This window comes from Elephas maximus, chromosome X (genome assembly GCF_024166365.1).
Source record: "Elephas maximus indicus isolate mEleMax1 chromosome X, mEleMax1 primary haplotype, whole genome shotgun sequence".
In the NCBI taxonomy this organism is placed as follows: domain Eukaryota; kingdom Metazoa; phylum Chordata; class Mammalia; order Proboscidea; family Elephantidae; genus Elephas; species Elephas maximus.
The window spans coordinates 127152208-127177341 of NC_064846.1; positions in this window are offsets into that span (position 1 = coordinate 127152208).

A 25134-nucleotide genomic window follows, 5' to 3' on the forward strand; every position below is an offset into this window, starting at 1 on the left:
CGTCATTGAAGAATGTCCTTGGAATTTTGATCGGAATTGCATTAAATGTATAGATCACTTTTGGTAGAATAGACATTTTTATAATGTTAAGTCTTCCTATCCACGAACAAGGTATGTTCTTCCACTTATGTAAGTGTCTTTTGGTTTCTTGCAGAAGTGTACTGTAGTTTTCTTTATATAAGTCTTTTACATCTCTTGTAAGATTTATTCCTAAGTATTTTATCTTCTTGGGGGCTACTGTAAATGGCATTGATTTGGTGATTCCCTCTTCGATGTTCTTTTCGTTGGTGTAGAGGAATCCAACTGATTTTTGTATGTTTGTCTTGTATCCTGATACTCTGCTGAACTCTTCTATTAGTTTCAGTAGTTTTCTGGAGGATTCCTTAGGGTTTTCTGTGTATAAGATCATGTCATCTGCAAATAGACAATTTGACTTCTTCCTTGCCTATCTGGATGCCCTTTATTTCTTTATCTAGCCTGATTGCTGTAGCTAGGACTTCCAGCACAATGTTGAATAAGAGTGGTGATAAAGGGCAATCTTGTCTGGTTCCCGATCGCAATGGGAATGTTTTCAGGCTCTCTCCATTTAGGGTGATGTTGGCTGTTGGGCTTGTATAAATGCCCTTTGTCATGTTGAGAAATTTTCCTTCTATTCCTAATTTGTTGAGAGTTTTTATCATGAATGAGTGTTGAACTTTGTCAAATCCCTTTTCTGCATCAACTGATAAAATCATGAGATTCTTATCTTTTGTTTTATTTATGTGGTGGATTACATTAATTGTTTTTCTAATGTTGAACCACCCCTGCATACCTGGTATGAATCCCACTTGGTCATGGTGAATTATTTTTTTGATATGTTCTTGAATTCTATTGGCTAGAATTTTGCTGAGGATTTTTTCATCTAAGGGATATAGATCTATAATTTTCTTTTCTTGTGGTGTCTTTACCTGGTTTTGGTATCAGGGATATGGTGGCTTCATAGAATGAATTTGGTAGTATTCCATCCTTTTCTATGCTCTGAGATAGCTTTAGTAGTAGTGGTGTTAACTCTTCTCTGAAAGTTTGGTAGAACTCTGCAGTGAAGCTGTCTGGACCAGGCCTTTTTTTGTTAGGAGTTTTTTGATTACCTTTTCAATCTCTTCTTTTGTTATGGGTCTATTAAGTTGTTCTACCTCTGTTTGTGTTAGTTTAGGTAGGTAGTGTGTTTCTAGGAATTCACCTATTTCTTCTAGGTTTTCAAATTTGTTTAAGTATAGTTTTTCATAGTAATCTGATATGATTCTTTTAAGTTCAGTTGGGTCTGTTGTAATATCGCCCATCTCATTTCTTATTCAGGTTATTTGCTTCCTCTCCTGTTTTTCTTTTGTCAGTTTGGCAAGTGATTTATCAATTTTCTTGAGTTTTTCAAAAAATCTGCTTTCAGTCTTGTTAATTCTTTCAATTGTTTTTCTGTTTTCTATTTCATTTAGTTCAGCTCTAATTTTTATTATTTGTTTTCTTCTGGTGCCTGTGGGTTTCTTTTGTTGCTCTCTGTCTATTTGTTCAAGTTGTAGGGATAGTTCTTTGATTTTGGCCCTTTCTTCTTTTTGGATGTGTGCATTTATTGATAAAAATTGGCCTCTGAGCACCACTTTTGCTGTGTCCCAAAGGTTCTGATAGGAAGGGTTTTCATTCACATTGGATTCTATGAACTTCTTTATTCCATACTTAATGTCTTCTATAATCCAGTCTTTTTTGAGCAGGGTATTGTTCAGTTTCCAAGTGTTTGATTTTTTTCCGTGTTTTTCTTGTTATTAGTTTCCACTTTTATAGCCTTCTGGTCAGAGAAGATGCTTTGTAATATTTCAATGTTTTGGATTCTGCCAAGGCTTGCTTTATGACCTAATATGTGGTCTATTCTAGAAAATATTCCATGTGCACTAGAAAAGAAAGTATACTTGGTTGCTGTTGGGTGCAGTGTTCTGTATATGTCTGCGAGGTCAAGTTGGTTGATTGTGGCATTTAGATCTTCTGTGTCTTTATTCAGCTTCTTTCTGGATGTCCTGTCTTTCAGTGAAAGTGGTGTGTTGAAGTCTCCTACTATTATTGTGGAGCTGTCTATCTCACTTTTCAATGCTGATAGAGATTGTTTTATGTATCTTGCAGCCCTGTCATTGGGTGCATAAATATTTAATATGGTTATATCTTCTTGGTGTATTGTCCGTTTAATCCTTGTATAGTGTCCTTCCTTACTCTTTTTGATGGATTTAACTTTAAAGTCTATTTTGTCAGAAATTCATATTGCCACTCCTGCTCTTTTTTGATTGTTGCTTGTTTGATATATTTTTTTCCATCCTTTGAGTTTTAGTTTGTTTGTGTCTCTAAGTCTAAGGTGTGTCTCTTGTAGGCAGCATACAGATGGATCTTGTTTTTTAATCCATTCTGCTACGCTCTGTCTCTTTATTGGTGCATTGACTCCATTTACATTCAGGGTAATTATGGATAGGTATGAATTTAGTGCTATCATTTTGAGGTCTTTTTTTGTGTGTTGACAGTTTCTTTTTCCCACTGGAGTTTATGTGCTCAGTAGATTTTCTTTATATATTTTCCTTTCCTCATATTTTGTCAGAAATCCTGGTGGCATAGTGGTTAAGTACTATGGCTGCTAACCAAAAGGTCAGCATTTCAAATCCACCAGGTGCTCCTTGGAAACTCTATGGGGAAGTTCTACTCTGCCCTATAGGGTTGCTATGAGTCAGAATCAAACTCGACGGCAGTGGGTTTGGTTCCTCCTATTTGTTGTTGTTGACTTTGTTTTTGCTGAGTCTGTATTTTTCCCTTGTATTTTATTTTGATGATTAGGATAGTTTGTCTCCTTTGTGATTACCTTATTTACCCCTATTTTTTAAAATTTAAAACTAACTTTTATTTCTTTGTATCGCCATCTTCCTCTCCATATGGAAGGTGTATGATTACATTTCTTAGTCCCTCTTTATTATTTTAATGTTGTCTTCTTTTCTATAACATCGCTGTTACCCTGTGTTGGGCTTTTTTTTTTTTTTTAATCTTGCTTTGTTTTTTTTGATTTTCCTCTCTGGGTTGACTTTTGGTTGCTCTACCCAGTGTTCTAGTCTTGGGTTGACACCTGATACTGATTTTCTAACCAAAGAACTCCCTTTAGTATTTCTTGTAGTTTTGGTTTGGTTTTTACAAATTCCCTCAACTTGTGTTTATCTGGAAATATCTTAATTTCACCTTCATATTTAAGAGACAGTTTCCAGTTTTTTAAATATGTCATCCCATTACCTTCTTGCCTGCATGTTTTCTGCCGAGTACTCTGAGCTTACTCTTATTGGCTCTTCCTTGTAGGTAACTTTTCTTTTATCTCTCGCTACTCTTATAATTGTCTCTTTATCTTTCGTTTTGGCAACATTGATTATAATATGTCTTGGTGACTTTCTTTTAAGATCTACCTTATGTGGAGTTCGATGAGCATCTTGGATATCGTCTCATCTTTCAGAATATAAGGGAAGTTTTCTGCCAACAAATCCTCAATAATTCTCTCTATATTTTCTGTTATCCCTCCCTGTTCTGGTACTCCAATCACTCGTAGGTTATTTCTCTCAATAGAGTCCCACATGATTCTTAAGTTTTCTTCATTTTTTTAAATTCTTTTATCTGATTTTTCTTCAAATATATTAGTGCCAAGTGATTGACCTTTGAGTTCAGAAATTCTAGCTTCTACTTGCTCAATTCTGCTCCTCTAACTTTCTATTGAGTTATCTAATTCTGTAATTTTATTGTTAATCTTCTGAATTTCTGATTGCTCTCTGTCTATGGATTCTCCCAGCTTATTAAGCTTTTCTTATGTTCCTGAATAATCTTTCTAATTTCTTCAGTTGCTTTATCTGTGTGTTCCTTGGCTTGGTCTGTGTATTGCCTCATTTCCTTCCTGATGTCTTGAAGGGTTCTGTACATTAAACTTTTGTATTCTGCATCTGGTAAATCCAGGAATGCACTTTCATCTAGAAGATCCCTGGGTTCTTTGTTCTGAGAGCCTATTGAGGTGATCATGTTCTGTTTCTTTATGTGACTTGATATTGACTGTTTTCTCTGAGCCATCTATAAGTTATTGTATTTGTTTATGCTTGCTTACTGTGTCATAGCTACTTTTTTGTTTTGTTTTGGTATACTCCCAAGGGTTGCTTGAGTGAGCTAGCTTATTTTCACCTTAAAAAAAAATTTTCTTCTTTTTTTTTTTAGAGCTCTGGTGTCCTGTCCCCAGCTGGCTAGAGCTGTTATCAGGTATATCAGCCTAGGAGTCCATTCAGTTTTCCTTTATGAATTCAGCTTAGGTTTCTAGGTAGCTGATATCAAGTGTTTGGTACAGACTCTGTCCTACAGTCTTAGAGGGGCAGGGGTGATTGGCATATATACCTGTATCTGATTGCAGCAGGGGGTCACGCTCTGAACAAGGCAGGGGGCTTAGAACTGACTCCCAAGTGTCTCTGAGGAGAACATGTCTCTGTTCCCTAGAGTGTGCTGGTGGGTGGGTTCTGCAGAGGGAGCATGGGCACCCAAAGTTTTTGTTTGTAAGGACTGGGAGGTACCCATTATCTTTGGACTCCTGTTGTGGGTGGCTGGGTGACGTGAGTGGACCTACCAGTCCTTCGGTCCCTATTGTGGGTGAGGACCTTGTTTAATAGGCAAAGCAATGTCAAACGTCAAACACTCACCTCTCCACTGGCCAGCTGAAATGGTTGGAGTCTGCCAACAAGGGCCTATTCTCCCAAAATAGGCCCACAGAGGTCCACGCAGAAGGGAAAGGTGCTCAAAGTCCATGGACGTTTTATGCCTGGACAGGAGCTGCTTCTGTCCTGAGCTCCCCCAGTTAATGGAGCTAGCAAAGTATCGTTTCCCTCGAGTTGCAAATTTTTTTCTTCCCCAAGGCCAGGAGGATGGCTGTAGGTGCTCACCAGGGTCTATCTCAGGCCCAGGGATTCAGCCGCTGAAGCCAGCTTGGGGGTGGAGGGGGCGTGGTAAAATATATGCAAGTACTTAGCTTTTGCTGAGAGCGCCATTCTCCTCAGGTTCCGGAGGTGTGAGTGGGCTGTGTGGGTGGCTGCTTCTCCCTGAGGAAACTGCAGCCGAATGCTAGGACTAGCCCTCCACTGCTGCCGCTCCGGGAATAGTGCCTGAGGTCTCCCCATGATTCAGGTCCAGTAACTCCTCTCTACTTCTGAATGGCCTCTTCCTCCCCTTGCCCCTCAGTTTGTTGTCTAAGCTTGCCTTTGATGCTCAGAGCTCCCAGCTTGTCACAAATATACTTGTTTCACTTGTTTTTTCCGGTCTTTGTTGTAAAGAAGCGTCTGTCTATTCCGCCATCTTGGCTCCCCATTTAATATAAAATTTGAAGTAAAAACCCTCATGGTGAGCATTGAACTAAAGGAGAAAACAGCAAAACCACTGATTTTGATTAAATATCAGAGATTTATAATCAACTAAGGAGTTACCTTTAAAGGTCAAAAATAGGAAATACCATTTTGAAGGCATTTTCAGATCTCACTCCACCACAAGAGGTCCATGAATATAAAGGGGAGAAAATAGTGTCCAAGTTTTATATAAAAGAAAAACCTCTCATTAACAAGGCCAAAGGCAAATAATGGCACCCAGTTTTTACATAAAGCATGGAGATCTAATGTTATCACTTGGTTGGGCTACAATAACTACTTATCCCCTCTCACCCCAATTACTGATCCAACAAAATTCAAATTGCTCTTTCAAAGAGCCACAAATATGCTACAAGGTAAGAATTATAATTAGTCATATCCCATCAGAGACTTGAGTGAGTGGATGTAAACATAGGTTAGTTAGGAGGTGGACTCAGGAGAACTGAAACAAGACTGGAAGCTAAGGATGGAAGGAAATTCAGAGCAGGTGGTATACTGTAAGTAAATATAAAGTTAGATAAAAAATAGGCATGTACAAAAATGGATGGTCAGAGAGTTTGGAACAGAACTGAAGAGTGGGTCTGAGTAAAGGGTGTCATCATCCAGATGAAAGATCCAGAAGGTAACATTGAGAAGGAGCTGGGTATCAAGCCCTTGCCTCATCGCATCAGGTCTTATATTATTTCATTTTAAGGATAAAAGCAAAACCCAATGAAGATGGTCCAATGAGAATGGCTGTGGTAGGACCAAAAATGTTAGGAGAAGAACAGTTCCAGATGAGAAGGTGTCTTAGGCTGGGTTCTCTAGAGAAGCAAAACCAGTAAAGTGCATAAATATATAGAGAGAGATTTATATCAAGGAAACAGCTCACGGCATTGTAGAGCTTGGAATGCCCCAAGTCCTTGCATCAGGATACAGGCCTTTCCCAATTTATGGAGTGGCAGAAACTGATGAACCCAAGATCAGCGGGTCAGAGAGTAGGGCTCCCGCTCATAGACTGTGAAGGTTGAGGAATCCCCAATGTTGGCAGGCAAGAGTGCAAGCTTTCTCCTGATTCATGTAGCTGCAGGAGCTGGCAAACCCAAGATTGGCAGATTGGGGAGCAGAACTCTTGCTTGCAGGCTGTGAAGATCGATGAATTCCAAGATGGACAGGTAAGCTGCTAGCTCAAGTCCCAAGAACTGGAGGTCAGAGAAGAGAGAGCTGCTGGATCCAGAACAAGCCAACAACTTTGGGAAGGTGAGTAGGAAGGAAGTTGGCAGAGAAAGGCAGAGAGATGAAAGCTGAGCAGGTGGTGAGCCACCACAGGTCCCACCCCCGTTGTTACCACTCAACAGATTCCATCATGGGGGTGATCACATATCAAATTTCAACAGGGATGTGATCACATTATACAACTGCCAAAACCCTGAGAATCATGGCCCAGCCAAGATGACACACACAGTCTTAACCATCACAGAAGACTAGAGGAGATCACATGTAACCCAAAAAGACCCTTGTAGATAGGTTCATTTAATTAATAAACAATCAAGTTATGTTTTGAGATTCTTTTTGATTTATTTTCAACCCAGTACTACACTGAAGTTGACACAAATTCCATGTGTTCCCTATGATAATACTTTATTTTAAAAGCTATATGAAAGATTCTATGGAATTACAGATTATGTGTATATATATATAAACAAAGCCACAGCTCTATACTTCTGTTTCTAGCCAAGCTGGAGTAACAAGGACCAGATTAATTTCCTACCTGAAATAACCAAAAAGTGGGCAAAATATACGAATCAATAATTTTCAACACAATTGACATTAGGCAATAAAAAAACAGTGATCTCTGAGAGAAGGGAAACAAAGGAGGTGAGCCCTATGATGATCCTAGCTTAGTGCCTTAAGAGATTGCCTTATGGTCACAACACACTGACAGGGAACCTAAGCAGAGTCTGAGAGATTCCCTGAACTGAAGAGATGGAACTGAGTGTCCAGAGAGACAAAAGCAGCTATAGTCAGCAAGACAGAGTACCAGAGAGGAGAGAGCTACACACAGGGAAAAACCTGGAGATTTGCAGAAGTACTGAGTATGTAAGGAAACTTCCTGAGGCTGGGAAAAGAATCACCTGAAAGAATTACAGGGAATAGTGCCCGGTGCTCATACAGAGATGGGAATTGTACTTGTTTCTACCAGCCAGGGTGTAAAATCTCATAATTCACATGGCATTGGGTAAGAAGTATGTTGCCTCAGTAGTGGGGAAAAGTTAGCCCTACACCAAATACAACTCTGGTCCTGCCTAAAAAGTCTTAAAAGCAAGACTGAAAGGATCAAAATGTTTTTAAGCAATTGAACTGGATCCTAAACAAATCTCAATAATAGCTATAGAAATAAAAAAAATACCTAACATCCAACAACATAAAATTTATAATTTCTGGCAGTCAAAAAAAAAAAAAGTCTAAAAAACATTGGTATGTATACTTCAAATGAGTGATTGGAATGGTATGTTAGTTAAATCTCAATTAAGCTGTAAAAAATTATGAAGCAGACAAGGAAGTAGAAAAACGTTTATGTTGAAGGGAAAAATCAATCAACTGAAACTAATACAAAACTGACACAAATGTAAAATGAGCAGACAAGGACACTTATTATAAATGTATTCTATATTTTCAAAAAGTTAAATAGAAACATGGTAGAAACACAAATGACTGAAGATCAAGCTTCTAGAAATAAAAACTACAATGTCTGAGATGAAAAATACACTGGATGAGAATAATGGCATATTAAATCTCATAAGAGACAAGATTGGTGAACTTGAACTTGACATAGGAATATGAACTATCCAAAATGAAACACAGAGAAATAAGAAAAAATAAATTCATCAGTGAGATGTAGAACAGCTTAAAGTGACTTAATATGTGTGTAACTGGAGTCCTATAAGAAGAGGGAGGGAAAAGTATTTGAAGAAATAATGGTCATAAATTTTACCAATTAGATGAAATCTATAAACTCACAGATCCAAGAAACTCATCAAACCCTAAACACCATCAATGTGAAGAAAATTAAACAAAGGCACATCATAATAATCTTGCTCATAATCAGTGATGAAGGGAAAATCTTAAAAGCAGCCAAAGATTTATAAAAGAACAAAGATGAAGATAACAGCACATTTCTTGTTGGAAACAATAGAAGCAAGGAGACAGTGGAGAAATAGTTTTAAAGAGCTGAAAAAAAAAAATCAACCAAGAATTCTATGTCTATTGAAAATATCTTTCAAAAATGAAGTTGAAATAAAGGCATTTTCAGATGTACGAAAGCTGAAATAATTCATCACCAGAAAATCTGCACTACAATAGATATTAAGGCAGAAAGAAAATGATACTAAATGGAAATATAGATCCTCACAAAGGAATAGAGAGCACTAGGAATGGTAACTACATGGGTGAATATATATTTTTATTATTTAATTTTTTTTACAAGATAATTGACTGTTTAGACAAAAATAATATCAAGGCCACACGGGGGTTATAATGTATGTATAAGTAAAATCTATGACAACAGTAACACAAAGGCCAGGAGGGAAGAAATGGAAGTATACTACTGTAAGGCTCTTATATATAAAGTGGTATAATATTACCTGAGGATAAATGGTGATAAATAAAAGAACTATAAACTCTAAAGCAACTACTAATAGGTAATAAGCCAACAATGTAAATAAAATGGCATCATAAAAAAAATATTCAATTAATCCAAAAGAAGATAAAGAAAAAGGAATAAGTGAGCAAAACACAGATGGGACAGATAGAAAACAAATAGTAAGATGGCCAATTAAAAGCTAATGATCTAATAATTAGATTATATGCAAAACATACCACAGTTGAATGGCAGAGATTGTCAGATTGGGTAAAAAAGCAATACTCAACTATATGCTTCTTATAAGACACAAATAGGTTAGAAATACTAAAATCAGTTGCTGTCAAGTCAATTCTGACTCATGGTGACCCCGTGTGTCAGAGTAGAACTGTGCTCTATGGGATTTTTCAATGGCTGATTTTTTGGAAGTAGATTTCCAGGCTTTTTTTCCCAGGCACCTCTGAGTGGACTTGAATCACCAAGCTTTTGTTTAGCAGCCAAGCATGTTAACCATTTGCACCACCCAGGGACTCCAGTTTAGAAGTAGAAGGATGAAAAAAAAAATGCCAAACTAGCACAAATCAAAAAAAGCTAGAGTGGCTATATTAATATCAGACAAAGTAGATTTCTGAACAAAAAGTATTACCAAGGATAAAGAAGGTTATTCACAATGATTAAGAAGCCAATTCATCAAGAGGACTTTACTATCCTAAATGTTTATGCATCTAATAGTGAGCTTCAAAATACATGAAGTAAAAAATTAGAATTGCAAAAGGAAATAGGAAAATCCACAATTATAGTTGCAGATTTAAATAGTTTCCCCTCCCCACCCAAATAACTAATAGAACAACATACAGAAAATCAGCAAAGATATAACTTTAAACACTATCAACTATCTTGATAAAATTAACATCTACAGAACACTCCAAACAGGATTAGCAAAATATGCATTCTTTTCAAGTGCTCCTGGAATATGTACCAAGATAGACCATATTCTATACTATGAAACAAATCTCAATAGATTTTAAAGGATTCAGACATGAAATATATGTTCTCTGATGACAGTGGAATTTCATTGAAAATCAGTAATGGAAAGATCTCTGGATAATCCCTAAAATTTTGGAAACTGAATGCACCTACATGGATAATCCATGAATTATAGAAGAGAAATTAAGAAGTGTTTTTAACTGAATAAAAATAAAAACACGATATTTCAAAATTTGTAGGATGCCAGTCCAGAAGTACTTGAGAAATTTATAGAAGTGAACACTAATTTAGAAAAGAAGAAAGGTCTCAAATTAATGACCTTAGCTTCCATCGTAGGCACCTAGAAAAAGAAAGAGCAAATTAAACCAAAGTTAAGCAGAAGAAAGTAAGTAATATCAGAAAGGAAATCAATGAAACAGGAAATAGAAAAATAATAGACAAAATCAGTAAAACCAAAAGATGGTAATTTGAGTAGCTTCATAAGTTAATAAAACTGTAGGCAGATCAGGAAAAAACAAGAGGAGACACAAATTACCAATATCTGGAATGAAAGAAGGAACATCACCAGAGATTCTATAAATATTAAAATGGTAATAAGGAGAGATTATGAACAATTTTATTCCACTATATTAAAAAACTTGCATGGCATTGAAAAATTTCTTCAGACACAAATTAGGAAAGGTCACTCAAGAAGAAATAGATAACATAAATTGTACTATATATATTTATTTTTTTATATTTAAAAAATTGAATTTGTAGTTAAAAGCCTTCCCACACAGGAAATTCCAGGCCCAGACAGCTTCATTGGTGAATTCTGTTGTTGTTGCTGTTAGGTGCCACTGAGTTGGTTCCAACTCATAGTGACCCCATGTACAACAGAATGAAACTGCTTAGTCCTGCACCATCCTCACAATCGTTTCTATGTTGTAGCCCATTGGTGCAGCCACTGTGTCAGTCCAACTCATTGAGGGTCTTCCTCTTTTTCATTGACACTAATATTTGTTGAATTCTACCAAACATTTAAAGAAAAAAAAATTCGAATTTGTAGGACACTCATCAGAATCCTGCTCACTGCTCCATATCTATGGCCTGCACTTACATTTGCCGTATCTGTGAAGCATTCACCCACAGGTTATCTTAAATAATACTAATATGTTATTACCTTATATATCTTAAACATCATATCCCTGTGATCTGAGCCAGAACACACAAGACACTTCCTCAGCACAGAGCTTCCCTGTCCCCAAGAGGCATGCTTACACCTCCCCCATGACCAGAATGTTGGAACTGGCTGACTTGGGAAGCTCCAGGAAGCCTCCAGCTTCATAGGCTTTTATTGGCCTCACAAGGGCCTTCTGAGGCTTAGTCAGCATAAGGGCCCCACGTGATTCCTTTTAGTCCTGTTGGTTCTCACTCACTGGCATCAAGTGTGGCCCTACTCTCAGAACCAGGACCATAGGGCATACCTTGCAAAATTCTACACCAACCATTTCAGAAAATTGAAAAGGAGAGAACACTTCCCAACTCATTCTATGAGATTGCAATTGTTCTGATACTGAAACCAAATAGACAAAACAATAGTCCTCATGCACATAGATGCAAAATTCTAAACAAAATTTAACAAAATAAATCCAACAAAAAGGACAACATGCACTGACCAAGTGGGGTTTGTCAAACGAATGCAAAGAGAGGTTAACATTTTAAAAAATCAATGGATGTAATTAATCATATTAACAAACTAAAAAAGGAAGAAAAACAAAAACCAGCGATTATCTCAACAGTAGTAAAAAAAAGAATGTGACAAAATCCAACTTCCATTCTTGATAAAACAAAGCTCTCAGAAAACTTAGAAGGAAAATCCTTCAGTCTAATGAAGGGCATCTATAAAATCCTGCACTTAACATCATACTTAATTGTGGAAGACCAAATGCTTTCTTTCCCTTCAAGATTAGGAACAAGGTAACCCAGTGCCGTTGAGTCAATTTACACCACTTCTATTCAACAGTATAATGGAGGTTCTAGTCAGTGCAATAAAGAAAGATAAAGAAATAAAAGCATCTAGGGCAAAGTCAACATGGCACTATAGACAGAAGCACCATATTGTTCCTCCACAGCAAAGACCCAAAAAACTAAGTAAAACACAGACAAACATCAATCCTTGAACACTAAGCATCAAGTGAAGAGATAAAGAACTCAGCCAAGCACCGAATGGAATAAGAAACTGACAGAACAGAGAGCGAAGAGAGATACATGCAGAGGTCCCCTATCAGCTAACTCAGCACGGATTCGACCTCTTGGACTCCTGTTGGAGATCCTCAGACTGGGAGTACAGGAAAGCAGCTTCATGGAGCTCCCAGCAGGAGACAGAACACCCAGTAACCAGTGATATACGCTTTCCCACCCCCCATTCTTCTCTCCTCTGCTGCTTGGCCTCCACCACTTCCTAGCTGGCTGCAGTTGCAGAGCCAGCCAGGAAGGGCAGGGTCCATGCCACCTGGATTCACCCAGCCCACATTGGAGATCGGTGAACAGGGAGTACAGGAAAGCAGCTTCATGGAGCTCTCAACAGGAGACAGAGCACCAGGTAACCAGCAATATACGCTTTCCCACCTGCCAGCCTTCTTCCCCCCTCACCCCCAGGCCTCCATCACTTCCCACCAGCTTCAGTCTCTTGGCTGAGAGGTACCAGATCCAATTCCTTACTGCTGGGATTCACCTCACGCACACCGGCCAGCTCCATCAGTACCATTTGTTTGTTGCTAATGTTGCTTTTTTCCACTTCTTTTGGTTTTCTCCCTGCCTCTCACCACCTCCTGCTCCTTTCTCTCAAATACCTGGCTTTGTGTGCCAGCTTTGCTTCTTCTCAAAAGGCTGTGAAGGGCTGCTCAGCTGGGGAACTGCCGAGTCAGTGCCACCATGCTGGTGGGATCCCCGGGGCCCTTTTTTTCTGTTTTGTTTGTTTGTTTTCTTTTTCTTTTCGTGGCTTGGGAACCCCTTCTAGCCGGCTGTACTGCCTGGCTTGGGAGCCACTTCCCTGGTCAGTGAAGCTGTGCCAGTGGGATCCCTGGAGACATTTCCTTTTCGTTTTGTTTGTTTTCTTTTTCTTTACACAGATTGGGAGCCCCTTCTAGCCAGGCTGTACTGCACAGCCTCGAAGCCACTTCTCTGTCCTCGCAGCTGCACTGGTGAGATCCCTGGGGGCTTTTCTTTTCTTTTTCTTCTAATATTTATTTATTCTTCTTTTTCTCTTTTTCCCCCTTTTTTTCTCCATTTCTCAGCTTCTCACCTCTCCACTCCAATATCAAGCTCCCTTAGCACTTTTTGTTTTTTGCTCCTGTTTGTCTCTCCTCTCTCCTTTCCCATACACATCTTAGCTCCACACATCACAACCTCCCCCCTCCTTCCTGCTTACATGCATCATGGGCTGAACACACTCCCAAACAGCACAGGCATGGTCTACTGGAACCTGCCTTGCACTGAGCCTTGGCTCATCCTGTTGGCTCTAGTACATACCACAAACAACTCATCCCAGCCTCTCTCTTTCAGCTGGACCTGTCCTGCTGCACCATAGCTGAGCGACTGGCCCTGTCCATTGGACAAAAAAAAAAGGAGGTGAAAATTATCGTGACTACAGACGAGCAAACAACAAAAAACACATAGCCCGCCTGCTCAGACATAACCAAATAAAACAAAAAAGCAGGACAAAACAAACAAATCTACAATGAATAAACAAAGAAAATAACTACTGAATGTCACAAAGACAGCAGACAATATTAAAACATATGAAAAAGCAGGACAGGATGGTTCCAGTAGACATCCAAAGTAAAACACCAGATGACTTTCCGGTGGAAGAAAAAGCACTAGACTACCTGATAGGGAATTCAAATCTCTAATATTCAGAGCTATCCAAGAGTTGAAGCAAAAAGGAGATTAAAAATGAGGAAAAAAATAGGGAAATTCATGGAGAATACAAAAAAATGGAAGAATTCAGGAACAAAATGTCAAAATAAATTCACAGCTAAAAATTATACAGAAACAACAGTTAGAAATTCAAAAGATAAAGAACAAGATTTCAGAAATGGACAGTGTCATAGAAGGGATGAGGAGCAGGTTCGAAACAATGGAACACAGGATCAGCAAAATCGAAGACACATGCTTGGATACAATTCTGTTTGAGGACAAATCACAAAAAAGAACAAAGAAAAATGAAGAAACCCTGAGAATTATGGGAGATACAATCAAAAGCAAAAATTTGTGCATGATTGGAGTTCCAGAACAGGGGTAGAAAACAGAAAACACAGAGAGGATCATTGAAGAATTGCTGACAGAAAACTTCCCTAATATGAAAGATGAAAAGCTGACCATCCAAGAAGCTCAATGAACTCCATAGACAATAGACCCCAAAAGAAAATCACCAAGGCATATCATAATCACAATTGATAAAACCAAAGGCAAAGAAAGAATCCTGAGAGCAGCTTGAGAAACATAAAAAGTCATGTACAGAGGGGAAACAATAAGACTAAGCTCTGATTATTCTGCAGAAAACATGAAGGCCAGAGGCAATGGGGTGACATATATAAAGCATTGAAAGAAAAAAAAATAAACCAAGAATAATATATCCCACAAAACTCTCATTCAAATATGATGGTGAAATTAGGACATTTCCAGATAAACAGAAATTAAGAGAATATGTGAAAAACCAAACCAAAATTACAAGAATTATTAAAGGGAGTCCTTTGGTTTGTGTATAAACAACATCAGACCACAGCCTGAATCTAGAAAGCAAGATCATACCAGCCAGACACAAACCTAGGAAATTAACTCTTAAGGACTATCCAAAACCAAAAGGATTACAATAGGGAACAAGCAAGGTTAATTTGTAAATGACAACAACATCAGAACAATAAAAGAGGGAATAAATGGCACAGGTATAGAACTTTCTAATGTTTTAATGAAGAAGGCAAGGTGATACCAAGTAATAATAGACTGGTTCAAAGCTAGGAAGATAAGGGTAAATTTCAAGGTAACCACAAAGAAAGTTAACAAACCTACTCATTAAAATAAAAAAGAAAAACATAAAGTTTCAGTAAAAACAAAATCTACAAAAACAAAAGAAATGAAAAAAAAATTCCACAAACAAAAGGAATTCAGCACTGGAGAGTAAGAGGAACAAAGAAAATGTCAGCACCACAAAAAAAAAAAGCACTACAAAATGACAGCAATAAACTCACACCTATCAGTGATTATACTGAATGTAAATGGCCTAAATGCACCCATAGAGAGACAGAGGACGCCAGAATGGATAAAAAAAAAAAAAAAAAAAACAGGATCCACTGAAATGCTGCCTACAAAAGACACACCTTAGAAACAAAGATGTGAATTTATTAAAAATCAAAGGATGGAAAAAATATATCAAGCAAACAGCTACCAAAAAAAGAGCAGGAGTGGCAATACTAATCTCAGATAAAATAGACTTTAAAACAAAATCCACCATTGAAGACAAAGAAGGGTACTATATAATGATTAAAGGGGTGAACAATCATGAACACATAACCATAATAAACATCTATGCACTCAATGACAGGGCTCCAAAATACATAAAGTAAACTCTAACAGCACTGAAAAGGGAAATAGTTCCACAGTAACAGTAGGAGACTTCAACACACGACTCTCGGTAATGGACAGAACATCTAGAAAGAAACTCAGCAAAGATACAGAGGAGCTAAAAGGCACAATTAGCCAACTTGACCTCACAAACATATATAGGACACTCCACTGTACAGCTGCAAAGAACACATTCTTTTCCAACGCACATGGAATGTTCTCCAGAATAGACCATATCTTAGGCTGCAGAGCAACCCTCAACAAAATCCAAAACATTGAGATAATACAAATTATCTTCTCTGACCACAATGACATCAAGGCAGAAATTAACAACAGGAAGAGCAAGAAAAAAAATCAATTACATGCAAACTGACTAACACCTTGCTTAAAAACCACTGGGTAGGGGGCGGGACCAAGGTGGCTGACTAGGTAGAAGTTTCCACTGATCCCTCTTGCAACAAAGACTCGAAAAAAAAAACAAGTACATCAATTACATACATGACAATCTATGAACCCTGAACATCAAACACAGAACTAAGGAGTTGACCTGAGGGACAAGGAAGCAAAAAACCGCACACTGAAGCAGCGACCACTTCCAGATCTGGCATGCCGTGCTGCAGCCTTGAGCCCTTGCAGTTCCTTGGTGCCAGAGTGGTGGGGCTGATCACGACTTACTGAGACAGGGCAAGCACAGGACGCAAACCTAACCTTCTGGGGCAATCTTGGCAGGGACCCAGCCAGTGCACACAGGCTACACACCCCTCTGGAACCTCAGATAAAACAGCCCTCACCAAACAAGATAAGTAACTTTGTCTATTTTGCTGTGCTACACCAAGAGTCAGAATTAACTCGACAGCACTGGGTTTTTGCTGGGTACTCTCTCCTATCTATCTGATCCCTCCCCTCCCTGCCCCAGCCAGCTTCATAAACATTGGAATTCCCTGGGCCAGAGAGTGAAGTGCTCTACGTTTTTTTTTTTTTTTCCTAACCCATTCTCCTGGCCTGAGAAAAGCAGCAATTAACAATCGGAGGGAAAATCCTTCCCTGACTTCCCTAAACTGGAATAACAATACAGAACTAGCTCCATCCAGGCATAAGAGATCCACAGTCTTTGGCTTTCACCCCTACAGGGAACCAGGTGGCTATTATAATGCAAAGGCAATTCTGATAGAGATCTGACTGTAATTGTTTTAGCTGAGCAGTGGAAAGGCAAGTTTTGGAGGTCAGGCACCTCTCTACCTATTAAATAGAGCCCTCACTGATCCACAGCAGGGAACTGAGGGCTGAGGCTCCACCCATATCACCTAGCCACCTGCTAAAGGGGTCTGAGGAGAGAGATGTCTACCAATCTTTAGAGATACAAGCATTGGGTAGCTAAGGTACAGCTGCAGAGCCCACCCACCAGAGCACTCTAGAGAATAGAGACACTCCTACCTCATTGGCACTTGGTGGAAGGCTGTCAGCATAACACCTTCCTCAGAGTGTGACCCCCTGCCACTACTAGAAACTGGCGGATACAACCATCACCACCACTCCTCTAAGTTAATAGGTGAGAGCCTACATCACACACTAGGTGACCCACTATCAGGACATATGAGCTGATTCTATTCAAGAATGGTGAATGGCTAAAGAAGATACTCAGGCAGCTAACAGATACATGAGAAAATGCTCTCGATCATCAGCCATTAGAGAAATGCAAATTAAAACTACGATGAGATTCCATCTCACTCCAACAAGGCTGGCGTTAATCCAAAAACCACAAAATAATAAATGTTGGAGAGGCTGCGGAGAGATTGGAACTCTTATACACTGCTGGTGGGAATGTAAAGTGGTACAACCACTTTGGAAATCTATCTGGTGTTATCTTAAACAGTTAGAAATAGAACTACCATACAACCCAGAAATCCCACTCCTTGGAATATACCCTAGAGAAATAAGACCCTTCGCACAAACAGATATATGCACACCCATGTTTATTGCAGCTCTGTTTACAATAGCAAAAAGCTGGAAGAAACCAAGGTGTCCATCAACGGATGAATGGATAAATAAATTGTGGTATATTCACACAATGGAATACTACACATCGATAAAGAACAGTGAGGAATCTGTGAAACATTTCATAACATGGAGGAACCTGGAAGGCATTATGCTGAGTGAAATTAGTCCGAGGCAAAAGGACAAATATTGTATAAGACCACTATTATAAGATCTTGAGAAATAGTATAAACTGAAAAGAACACATACTTTTGTGGTTACGAGGGGGGGAGGGAGGGAAGGTGGGAGAGGTTTTTTTACTGATTAGTTAGTAGATAAGAACTGCTTTACGTGAAGGGAAGGACATTACTCAATACATGGAAGATCAGCTCAACTGGACTGGACCAAAAGCAAAGAAGTTTCCGGGATATACTGAATGCTTCAAAGGTCAGCGGAGCAAGGGCGGGGGTTTGGGGAACATGGTTTAAGGGGACTTCTAAGTCAATTGGCAAAATAATTCTATTATGAAAACATTCTGCATCCCACTTTGAAATGTGGTGTCTGGGGTCTTAAATGCTAACAAGCAGCCATCTAAGATGCATCAATTGGTCTCAACCCACCTGGATCAAAGGAGAATGAAGAACACCAAGGTCACAAGATAACTATGAGCCCAAGAGACAGAAAGGGCCACATGAACCAGAGACTTACATCATCCTGAGACCAGAAGAACTAGTTGGTGCCCGGCCACAACCGATGACTGCCCTGACAGGGAGCACAACAGAGAACCCCTGAGGGAGCAGGAGATCAGTGGGATGCAGACCCCAAATTCTCACAAAAAGACCATACTTAATGGTCTGACTGAGACTAGAGGAATCCCGGCGGTCATGGTCCCCAAACCTTCTGTTGGCCCAGGACAGGAACCATTCCCGAAGACAACTCATCAGACATGGAAGGGACTGGACAGTGGGTAGGAGAGAGATGCAGATGAAGAGTGAGCTATTTGTATCAGATGGACACTTGAGACTGTGTTGGCATCTCCTGTCTGGAAGGGGGATGGGAGGGTAGAGAGGGTTGGAAGCTGGCAAAATTGTCACGAAAGGAGAGACTGGAAGGGCTGACTCATTAGGGGGAGAGAAAGTGGGAGTAGGGAGTAAGGTGTATATAAACTTATATGTGACAGACTGACTTGATTTGTAAACATTCACTTGAAGCTCAATAAAAATTATAAAAAATAAAAAAGAATGGTGAATGGATTCATAGGCTTATATACCTGGCAACAGCTAAAACCAGCTGGTAACAGGACATAAGTGATTCAAAGGCTACAACAATCAAGTTAGCACACTCTAGTAGCCCATCTGGGTGTACTGAAACAAAACAAAACAAGAAGATAAGACTCAGTAAGCAAATATAAAATAAATCACTATAATATCTTATAGATGGCTTGGAGACAGCAGTCAATATCAAATCACATAAAGCAGCAGACCATGATTGCTTCTACAACCTCCCAGATCAAAGAATCAAAATCTTTCCCAAGTAAAGCCACATTCCTGGAATTGCCAGATGTAGAATATAAAAAACTAATATACAGAATGCTTCAAGACATCAGGGATGATCTCAGAAATGAAATAAGGCAATCTACAGAAAAAGCCAAGGAACACACTGATAAAGCAGTTGAAGAAATCAAAAAGATTATTCAAGAACATAGTGAAAAATTTAATAAGCTGCAAGAATCCATAGACAGCATTCAGAAATCCAAAAGATGAACAATAAAATTACAGAATTAGAGAATTCAATAGGAAGTCAGAGGATCAGAATCGAGGAACTGGAGTGCAGAACTGGGGAGATGGATAATAAGGCAATTGACACCAATATATTTGAAGAAAAACCAGATAAAGGAATTAAAAAAAAATGAAGAAACCCTAAAAATCATGTGGGACTGTATCAAGAAGAATAACTTGTGTGACTGGAGTTCCAGAACCAGGAGTGATAACAGGAAATACAGAGAGCATAGTTGAAGACCTGTTGCCAGAAAACTTCCCTGATACCATGAAAGATGAAAGCATATCTATCAAAGATGCTCATTGAATGCCATACAAGATATATCCCCAAAGAAAATTACCAAGACATATTATCATCAAACTTTCCAAAACCAAAGATAAAGAGAAAATTTTAAAAGCAGCCAGGGATAAACGAAAAGTCACATACAAAGGAGAATCAATAAGAATAAGTTCGGACTACTCAGCAGAAACCATGCAGGCAAGAAGGCAATGGGATGACATATATAGAGCACTGAAGGAGAAAAACTGCCAGCCAAGAATCACATATCTAGCAAAACTCTCCCTCAAATATGAAGGTTAAATTAAGACATTTACAGATAAACACAAGCTTAGAGAATTTGCAAAAACCAAACCAAAGCTACAAGAATTAATAAATGAAATTCTGTGGTGAGAAAATCAATAATATCAGATATCAACACAACACAAGGTCACAGAACAGAACACCCTGATGTCAGCTCAGACAGGGAAATCACACACACAAAAAAAATTAATTAAAAAAATCCTCAAAACAGGAAATCACTGATGTCATTATGTAAAAGATTATAATAATCAAAAAAGATGGGGCTAAATGCAGGAGGCACAGATCTTCCACATGGAGAGGAAACCAAAGTGATATAGGGTGATACAAGTTAGGTTTTTACTTAGAAAAATAGGGGTAAATATTAACGTAACCACAAAGAGATCTAACAATTCCATACTTCAAAATAAAAACCAAGATAAACAAAACTACTCAGCAAAAATAAATTCAACTACTATGAAAAGGAGGAATACACAATTTACAAAGAAAAACTCCTCAGCACAAAAAAGTAAGTGGAAAAATGAAATTGTCAACAACACACAAAAAAAGGCATCAAAATGACAACACTAAACTCATCTATAATTACGCTGAATGTAAATGGACTAAATACACCAATAAAGAGAGAGTTGCAGATTGGATAAAAAAAAACACGATCCATCTATATGCTGCCTACAAGAGACACACCTTAGACTTAGAGACACAAATAAACTAAAACTCAAAGGATGGAAAAAAATATATCAAGCAAACAACAATCAAAAAAGAGCAGGAGTGGCAATATTAATTTCTGGCAAAATAGACTTTAAACTTAAATCCACCACAAAGGATAAAGAAAGACACCACGTAATGGTTAAAGGGACAATTTACCAGAAATATATAACCATATTAAATATTTACGCACCCAATGACAGGGCTGCAAAATACATAAAACAAACTAACAGAATTGAAAAGTGACACAGACACCTCCACAATTATCGTAGGAGACTTCAACACACCACTTTCGGTGAAGAATAGGACATCCAGTGAGAAGCTCAATAGAGACAAGGAAGATCTAATTGCTACAATCAACCAACTTGACCTCATTGACTTATACAGAACACTCCACCCAACAACTGCAAAGTATACTTTCTTTTCTAGTGCACTTGGAACATTCTCCAGAATAGATCACAAATTAGGTCACAAAATAAGCCTTTGAAGAACCCAAAACATCAAAATATTACAAAGCATCTTCTCAGACCAGAAGGCCATAAAAGTAGAAATCAATAACAGAAAAACCAGGGAAAAGAAATCAAATACTTGGAAACTGAACAATACCCTGCTCAAAAAAGACTGGGTTATAGAAGACATTAAGGAGGGAATAAAGAAATTCATAGAATGCAATGAGACTGAAAGCACTTCCTATCAAAACCTTTGGGACACAGTGAAAGCCGTGCTCAGAGGTCAATTTATATCAATAAATGCACACATATATAAAGAAGAAAGAGCCAAAATGAAAGAACTGTCCCTACAACTTGAACAAATAGGAAGAGAACAACAAAAGAAACCCACAGGCACCAGAAGAAAACAAATAATAAAAATTAGAGCAGAATTAAATGAATTACCAAACAGGAAAACAACTGAAAGAGTTAACAAGGCCAAAAGCTGGTTTTTGAAAAAATTAACAAAATTGCTAAACCATTGTCCAGACTGACTAAAGAAATACAGGAAAGGAAACAAATAACCCAAATAATACATGAGAGGGGCCAAATCACAACAGAGCCAAATGAAATTAAAAGAATCATAACAGATTACTATGAAAAATTATACTCTAACAAGTTTGAAAACCTAGAAGAAATGGGTGAATTCCCAGAAACACACTACCTACCTAAACTAACACAAACAGAAGTAGAACAACTAAAAAGAGCCATAACAAAAAAGAGATTCAAAAGCTAATCAAAAAACTCCCAACAACAACAACAAAAAAGCCCTGGCCCAGACAGCTTCACTGCAGAGTTCTACCAACCTTTCAGAAAAGAGTTAACACCACTACTACAAAAGGTATCTCAGAGCACAGAAAAGGACAGAATACTCCCAGACTCATTCTACGAAGCCAGCATAACCGTGATACCAAAACCAGCTAAAGACAGCACAAGAAAAGAAAATTATAGACCTATATCCCTCATGAACATAGATGCAAAAATCCTCAACAAAATTCTAGCCAATAGAATTCAACAACATATCAAAAAAATATTTCACCATGACCAAGTGAGATTCATACCAGGGTTGCAGGGATGGTTCAACAATTAATGTAATCCACCATATACATAAAACAAATGACAAGAACCACATGATTTTATCAATTGATGCAGAAAAGGCATTTGACAAACTCCAAATCCCATTCATGACAAAAACTCTCAGCAAAATAGGAATAGAAGGAAATTTCCTCAACATAATAAAGGGCATTTATATATATATTTTTATACTTATCACCACTCTTATTCAACATTGTGCTGGAGGTCCTAGGCAGAGCAATTAGGCTAGATAAAGAAATAAAGGGCACCCAGATTGGTAAGGAAGAAGTAAAAGTATTTCTGTTTGCAGATGACATGATCTTATACACAGAAAACCCTAAAGAATCCTCAAGAAAACTACTGAAACTAAGAGTTCAGCAGAGTATCAGGTTACAAGATAAACATACAAAAACCAGTTGGATTCCTCTATATAAACAAAAAGAACATCGGAGAGGAAATCACCAAATCAATACCATTCACAGTAGCCCCCAAGAAGATAAAATACTTAGGAATAAATCTAACCAGAGACGTAAAAGGCCTATATAAAGAAAACTACAAGGTACTACTGCAAGAAACCAAAATGGACCTTCATAAGTGGAAAAACCACTGCGTAGTAGAAGAAATCTGAAATGGAATAAAAAAATTCCTAGAATCAGACAAGATTGGAAACACATCATACCAAAACCTTTGGGACACTGCAAAGGTAGTGCTCAGATGTCAATTTATAGCAATAGATGCACACATCAAAAAAGAATAAAGGGACAAAATCAAGCATTAGCTACACAACTTGAACAAATAGAAAGAGAACAGAAAAAAAAAAAAGCCCACAGCCACCAGAAGAAAGGAAATAATAAAGACCAGAGCAGAAATAAATGAAATAGAGAATAGAAAAACAATAGAAAGAATCAACAAAACTAAAAGTTGGTTCTTTGAAAGGATCAACAAAATCAACAAACCACTGGCCAAACTGACAAAAGAAAAACAGGAGAGAACACAAATAATTCAAATAAGAAATGAAATGGGGGACATTACAGACCCAACTGAAATAAAAAGGATCATAACAGAGTATTATGAAAAACTATACTCCAACAAACTTGGAAACATAGAGGAAATGGACAAATTTCTAGAAACACACTCCCTACCCAAACTAAAACAAAATGATGTTGAAAATCTGAACAGACCCATAACAAGAGAAGAGATTGAAAAGATAATAATAATAAAAAAAGCCCTGACCCAGATGGCTTCACTGGAGAATTCTAAAAAACATTCAGAGAAGAGCTTACACCAGAATTACTCAAATTATTTCAGAACATAGAAAAGGAAGTGATACTTCCAAATTCATTCTATGAAGCCAGCATAACACTGATACAAAAACCAGGCAAAGACACCAAAAAAAAAATAAAATTACAGACCAATATCTCTCATGAATATAAATGCAAAAATTCTAGCCAATAGAATTCAGCATCATAAGAAAAAATAATACAGCACGACAAAGTAGGATTCATAGCAGGTAAGCAAGGGTGGTTCAACATTAGAAAATCAATGAACATAATCCAGCACATAAATAAAAGAATCACATGATCATCTCAATCAATGCAGAAAAGGCATTAGACAAAGTCCAACACCCATTCCTGAAAACAACTCTTAATAAAATAGGTATAGAAGGGAAATTTCTCAACATAATAAAGGAAACCTATGCAAAACCAATAGCCCATATCATCTTAATGGAGAGAGGCTGAAAACATTCCCCTTGAGAATGGGAACAAGACTAGGATGCCCTTTATCACCATTCCTATTTAACATTATGCTAGAAGTTCTAGCAAGAGCAATAAGGCAAGAAAAAGAAATAGAGGGCATCTAAATTGGTAATGAAGAAGTTAAACTGTACCTATTTGCAGATGATATGATACTATACATAGAAAACCCAAAAGACTCCACAAGAAAAATACTGGAACCAGTAGAAAGATTTAGCAGATTAGCAGGATATAACATAAACATACAAAAATCAGTTGGATTCCTACACACCAATAAAGAGAATGATCAAAAGGAAACTGGAAAAATAATACCATTTATAATAACTCTTAAAAAAATAAAATACTTAGGAATAAATCTAAACAGGGATATAAAAGACCTACACCAAAAAGACTACAAAGCACTACTGCAAGAAACCAAACAAGATCTACATAAATGGAAAAAATAGCATTCTCATGGATAGGTAGACTTGACATTGTGAAAATGACAATTCTACCCAAAAAAAAAAAAAAAAGCAATTTGAAAATACAATGCAATCCTGATCCAAATAACCAACAACATTCTTTAAAGAGATGGAAAAACTAATCATTAACTTTACAGGGAAAGGGAAGAAGCCCCGGATAAGTAAAGCACTATTGAAGAATAAGAATAAAGTAGGAGGACTTGCACTATCTGATCTCAGAACCTACTATACAGCTATGGTAGTCAAAACAGCCTGGTACTGGTACAACAACAGATACATTGACCAGTGGAACAGAATTGAGAATGCAGATGTAAATCCACCCACCTACCGTCACCTGATCTTGGACAAAGGCCCAAAGCCCATCAAATGGGGAAAAGACAGTCTTTTTAACAAATGGTGCTGGCAAAACTGGATGTCCATCTGCAAAAAAGTGAAACAGGACCCATACCTCACACCATACACAAAAACTAATTCAAAATGTATCAAAGACCTAAATATAAAGCCAAAAACTATAAAATTCATAGAAGAAAAATTGGAATCAGTGCTAGAGGCCCTAATACACAGCATTGACAGGATATAAACCGTAACCAACGACACACAAACTCCAGAAGATAAGCTGGATAACTGGGAACTTCTAAAAATGAAACAGTTGTGGTCATCAAAAAACTTCACCAAAAAGTAAAA